Below are 5,252 nucleotides of genomic sequence, written 5' to 3' on the forward strand. Positions count from 1 at the left end.
CGATGTAAATAATTGATCATAGTTTTCTAGAAGAGTGAACATAGGGGTTGTGACAGGGTCAGGCCAGATGGCTAAGTAGGGTAAAGTAACAGAACAATCAGGAACCTTCTGGAGACCAGTAAGACAGGCTGATTAGAACACCTGCAGCCAATCAAGAAGCTACTTGAATCAATTGAGGCAGGCTAATCAGGGCACCTGGGTTTTAAAAAGGAGCTCACTTCAGTTAGTGAGGTGCGTGTGAGGAGCTGGGAGCAAGGGGCGCGAGGAGCTGAGAGTGAGACCATGGACTGAGGAGTACAAGCATTATCAGAGACCAGGAGGAAGGTCCTATGGTGAGGATAAAGAAGGGGTTGGGAGGAGGCCATGGGGAAGTAGCCCAGTGAGTTGTCGCTGTCGCACAGCTGTTCCAGGAGGCAGTCTAGACAGGTGCATTCCACAGGGCCCTGGGCTGTAGCCCGGAGTAGAGGGCGGGCCCGGGTTCCCCCCAAATCCTCCCAACTCCTGGTCAGACCCAGGAGTCGTCAACCTGGACTGTGGGTTCAGAGAAACGGCCAAGCTGAGGGCTGCCGTGAAGCTCCAAGGCGAGCAAATCCGCCAATAAGCGCAAGACCCACCAAGGTAGAGCAGGAACTTTGTCACAGGGGACAGACTGTGCCTGTCTGTGTGTGTTCCCAGCAGATATGTGGGTATTTCAATCCCTCATAAGCAGAGTGCTCAGCATCTTCAGGGACTCAGGGAGCTGGTCCTGGGAATTCACTGGTTTACTAGGTGTGACACTGTAGGGAATTGTGAGACACTTTAATAATAATAATTAATAATAAAATACCAATATGATGAAATTGCAATGAATCATGCTAGATATGCCATGTAAGGTGTCAGTGAAAATGCTATGATTTTCCAAGTATGATCCTTTTGTTTCTATGTTTTGTACCACCTTTGTGTTGTGAGTTACAGACATGTAGGGTATATCTGTATTTCCAGACTTGTGCAGTGTTTCTGGGTGACACCCCCGGACAGACTGGCATCAGCACTGCCGAGCCTCTTCACTGGCCTGTCAAGGGTCATCAGCTGTACAATGAGCCCATGAAAAGAACCAAGGGGATACACCTATTGAGTCAGCAAGACATGCAGGGGTATGCCTGTGTACTGAGAACTCCAGGGCTTTTCCATGCCATGTGCTGTGAAGCTTGTGTTTGGGACACAGGAAGTACAAGCCACAAGGCAAAGGGAATAGAAAGGGCAGCTGCATCATCTTCATTTTCTCTTCAATCCGTCTTCCTACCTCTGGAGCAACTTCTCTGCAACCTGAAGCCTTGAACAAAGGACTGAATGACCCATCCAAGCTGTGGATGTGTTCCAGACGGACTTTCAAGCCAGGAACTCACCAATACTGTGAAGAACCCGATATATAGATTTCTGAATGTATCTGACCTTTGCTTCTTTCCTTTAGTTTAGAGGCTAAAGGATTGGCTGGCAGCCTGGTATTTTGGGTAAGATCCAAACCTTTTTTTTAAGGTCAGGCTTGACAAAGCCCTGGCTGGGATGATTTAATTGGGGATTGGCCCTGCTTTGAGCAGGGGGTTGGACTAGATGACCTCCTGAGGTCCCTTCCAACCCTGAGATTCTATGGTTCTATGATTCAAACCTGTGCTGACCTGGTAATATGGCTGACCCTTTGGGGTCAGAACATTGTGTTTCTGTGACCAGAATTTTTAAATAAGCTCTCACTGTACCGAACATAGGTGCTGATTGGGAGTCAGAGAACTGGAATGCAATAAAGGGGGCTGTGTGATCTTTTTCAGCTTCTCAATAACCAGTGTGGGGGATCAGAAGCAGAGTTTGTGAGTGGTCGGTGATTTTAACTTCAGTGTTAGCCATCAGTTCTGGGAGCATTTTCTCTCCCTTTTTTAGCCTGCCCTGACCTTAGCGTTTTCAGTCAGGACTCCCCAAGGCACACCAGGTCACACTAAGCACTGAAGTTAAATTAATAGAATGTTTTGTTTTTTTTATGACAAAGTCTTAAGCAATCACCTGAACTCCTTTGTTTTCTTTCATCTGAGCAGGGTTTCCCATTTCCAAACCTGATGTGTTTTCCCAGCTGGAACAAGGGGAAGAGCCATGGGTCTCAGAGCTCCAGGGTTCAGAGGAAAGACAGACCCTGAGAGCTCCCTGCAAAGGTGAGGAAACATGAAACCAACTCAGAATCTGTAAGTGCCTGAAGGAAACCTATGGGATGCCCTACAAAGCCCTTGGGAGGTCACTCAGTTCATTATTATCCCTAGCAGGGGTCATAACCTCAGGGTAACTATAGCTCATGGCTTCCTGTAGATCCTAGCAGATATCAGGCAGTAGCTTCCTCCCTTCCCCCCATGAATTTGATGGGATGTGAAGGCTGAATTGATCCCCTCCTCTCTCCCATTTAGGGGAAGTGTTTGGAGGAGTTCAGTTCCTGTTTTTATTTGACCTCTCTCCAGCACTTTTTTTCGTTGGCCTTCCCCTTTCCATCCCTGTTGGAGGTTTCTGTCTCTATCGCAGCAGGTGATGCGATGGCATGTGAGAAAGAGGAGCAGAATTCTCAGCAGGAAAATGCTGGGCAAGTGGATAAACACAGAGCATTATCACAAAGATCGGAAAGGAACGTGTCCAGGAGTCATGAGCAGGGAAAATCCTGTGAGATTCAGCACAGACCAGAGAGAGAGCAGGGAAATCGGCCAAGGGATAAAGTGGGTAAATTAATTTCCTATAGGGGAACTCAGAAGGACATCAAGGAAAGCACAACACAGCAGGAAATCCTCAGGGGAAAGACAAAAAATGCATGCACTGAGTGTGGGAAAAACGCATATGACCAGTCAGCCCTTATAAAGCATCAGAGAATCCACGCAGGAGAGAGGCCCTATGAATGCCGTGAGTGTGAGAACCTTCAATCGCAGCTCAAACCTTGTTACTCATCAGAGAACCACACAGGGGAGAGGCCCTATGAATGCCGTGAGTGTGGGAAAACCTTCTCTTGGCACTCAGCCCATGTTAGCCATCCAAGAATCTGCACAGGAGATCAACACCATAAAAACCTCTAGGGCTATCCGTACTTTTTTTTCTTTAATACTTTTCCTGATTCCCACATAGTAACTTTTCAAGTTGTTTGAACTGTTTGCAGCACTGTTATCCCTCAGCGTGTCCAAATGAGTGGCCCATTTTTGCCTTTTGCAGTTCACCCTGCAGTTATATTGTGAACTTTCCCAATTATATTTAAAGGAAGAGGAGCAGGGGCAGGAAAAGAAGGGTCATTTCAGCCTCTGTGACACTGGAAGGAGATGGGGTGACTCAGAGATTCCCTCCTTCCCCATCACTCCAGACCTGTTAACTCTGCATGGCTCAGACAGGAGGGATCTTCATCACATTCTATCCCTCCACTTCTCAAAGTGTCACATGATGAAGCGTTCTCAGCTGTCTGTGCTTGGAGACGATGCTTTGACTTCTTTAATCCTATATCAGAGTCGCTATGACTGGAGATGAAAGTGTCAAAAACCTGGAAGGGGAATTCAAATGGATCCCAAGCACAGTGTGATCATTTGGAGTTTAAATCCCAGGTTCCATCAATTGGTAAAGCCACTTCTGGCAAGGGGGCTGTTTTGTCCCCCATTATGGGGGATGCTAGGTTACTAAAAAATTTTAAATAACCTACCTAATTCTATGGCATGGGGAATGGTCCCCTTCATGATGCAGATTGTGAGGAAATAGAAGTGGGTTTTTTATTGAATTTATCCTTTGTAGGTGCTAAAAACAAGTGTATGAAATGAAATCAGTGTTGGAAATCTAATAGCTGCAGAAAAATAGCTAGTTTTGAATAGAAACTCCAGCTCTGATAACTAACAGGCCTGTATCCAATCCCTTGCCTGGAATTGTGCCAGCAAATTAAAGAAAAGCTGGGCATGTTTCAGGAAGCCATTCCTCACTAACACTGCTGAGATTTTGAGTGCTTTTGTAAAGGATTCTACTTCAGAGAAGTGTACATTTACCCTAACCAAGGCCAAGGATTTGGAAAGAACTGGGGTTGAATGAGTACACGCTCCGTTCTTGGTTTCCATCCCAGTAAAAGAAGCTATGGTGACCAAAGACCCAAGGAAAATTGTTTGTTTGTACAACTCACTGATTACAGATCCAAAGCATGCCAGGGTTAGATTGAGAACAATCATCCTTCACCATTTGGATCCAAAGAGAGAGAGTGCTTCATAGGACATTCCCTCCTCGTGGATTCCAAACTGGGTACCTGATTGGGTAATGTCAAAGTCAGATTCAGGACTCACATAATTTGTCAGACCACTCTGTTTATGAGCAAAGCACTTTGCCAATGCACCCAGATATGTGAGCCCCCTGCAAAGGCTCAAGCTAACTTATTTATACAGATAAGCCAATTGAACATAAGAGACAAAAGGAAGCAGAAACTGACAAATATACATACATATCTTTCTTGCATACTAATGTTTACCAATCTCCCAGCTCAGTAGGAGCTCTAAGTTAATTAGTTTGAGGACCCATTGTCTCACACTCCTTAATGTTTCTCTTCTTGACAACTATATTTCAACAAACCCTTCAAGTAGCATTTCTTTAATGAATTCTAATTTCAATATAATTCATTCTATTTTCACAGAAACCAGGATTTTCAGGCTGTGGAAATGATGGTAACCAATGAGGCAAGGAACGTGTCCGGTTCCAATTTCAGACTTGCAGATACTCGCATGTTGAGTCCTGATTCTCTGGTTTTGTGTCTGATGCTCCGGCTTCACAATAAAGCTGATGTTGGCACAGCTGCCCCAATGTAGCTGCACTGGTGTAGCATGCTATTACAGATGCTCTAAGCCAATGGGAGAGATCTCTCCCGTCGGACTTCATTAGTCCAGCCCCCTCAAGCTATACGTCCTGCTGACGTAGCGCTATCTACACAGGGCGTTAGGGCTGTGTAACTACATTGCTCAACTCTGGATTTTTCACACCCCTGAGCAATATAGTTATACCGATAAATGCCTTCAGTGTAGGACAGTTTTCTCTTGTGTTTTATGCATTTACATCCCTTCTCCTCTACCTCCTCCTACTTTGAAAGATTAAAAAGTGTGAAAAGAGAGATTTTTTTTTTTCCTCGTGATGCAAACATTCCCACATAGGAGACCCCTTCCACCAACACACATGGCAGAAGAACCAGCGATATAGGAACCCAGAGAATTGGTTGGGACCTACGTTGGGACAAACCAGAACTA

The 5,252-nt window shown here is 45.4% G+C and overlaps 1 long non-coding RNA gene across 1 annotated transcript; it reads left to right on the plus strand.

Moving 5' to 3' along the window:
- The first annotated feature begins 464 nt into the window (after positions 1 to 464).
- LOC144258344 (uncharacterized) lies at positions 465 to 4,937 on the plus strand. Its single transcript, XR_013344681.1, has 3 exons — positions 465 to 1,490; positions 2,064 to 2,177; positions 4,649 to 4,937. It is a non-coding gene; the product is annotated as an uncharacterized LOC144258344 (long non-coding RNA).
- Positions 4,938 to 5,252: the final 315 nt, after the last annotated feature.

Source organism: Eretmochelys imbricata, chromosome 28 (genome assembly GCF_965152235.1).
Source record: "Eretmochelys imbricata isolate rEreImb1 chromosome 28, rEreImb1.hap1, whole genome shotgun sequence".
Lineage (NCBI taxonomy): Eukaryota > Metazoa > Chordata > Testudines > Cheloniidae > Eretmochelys > Eretmochelys imbricata.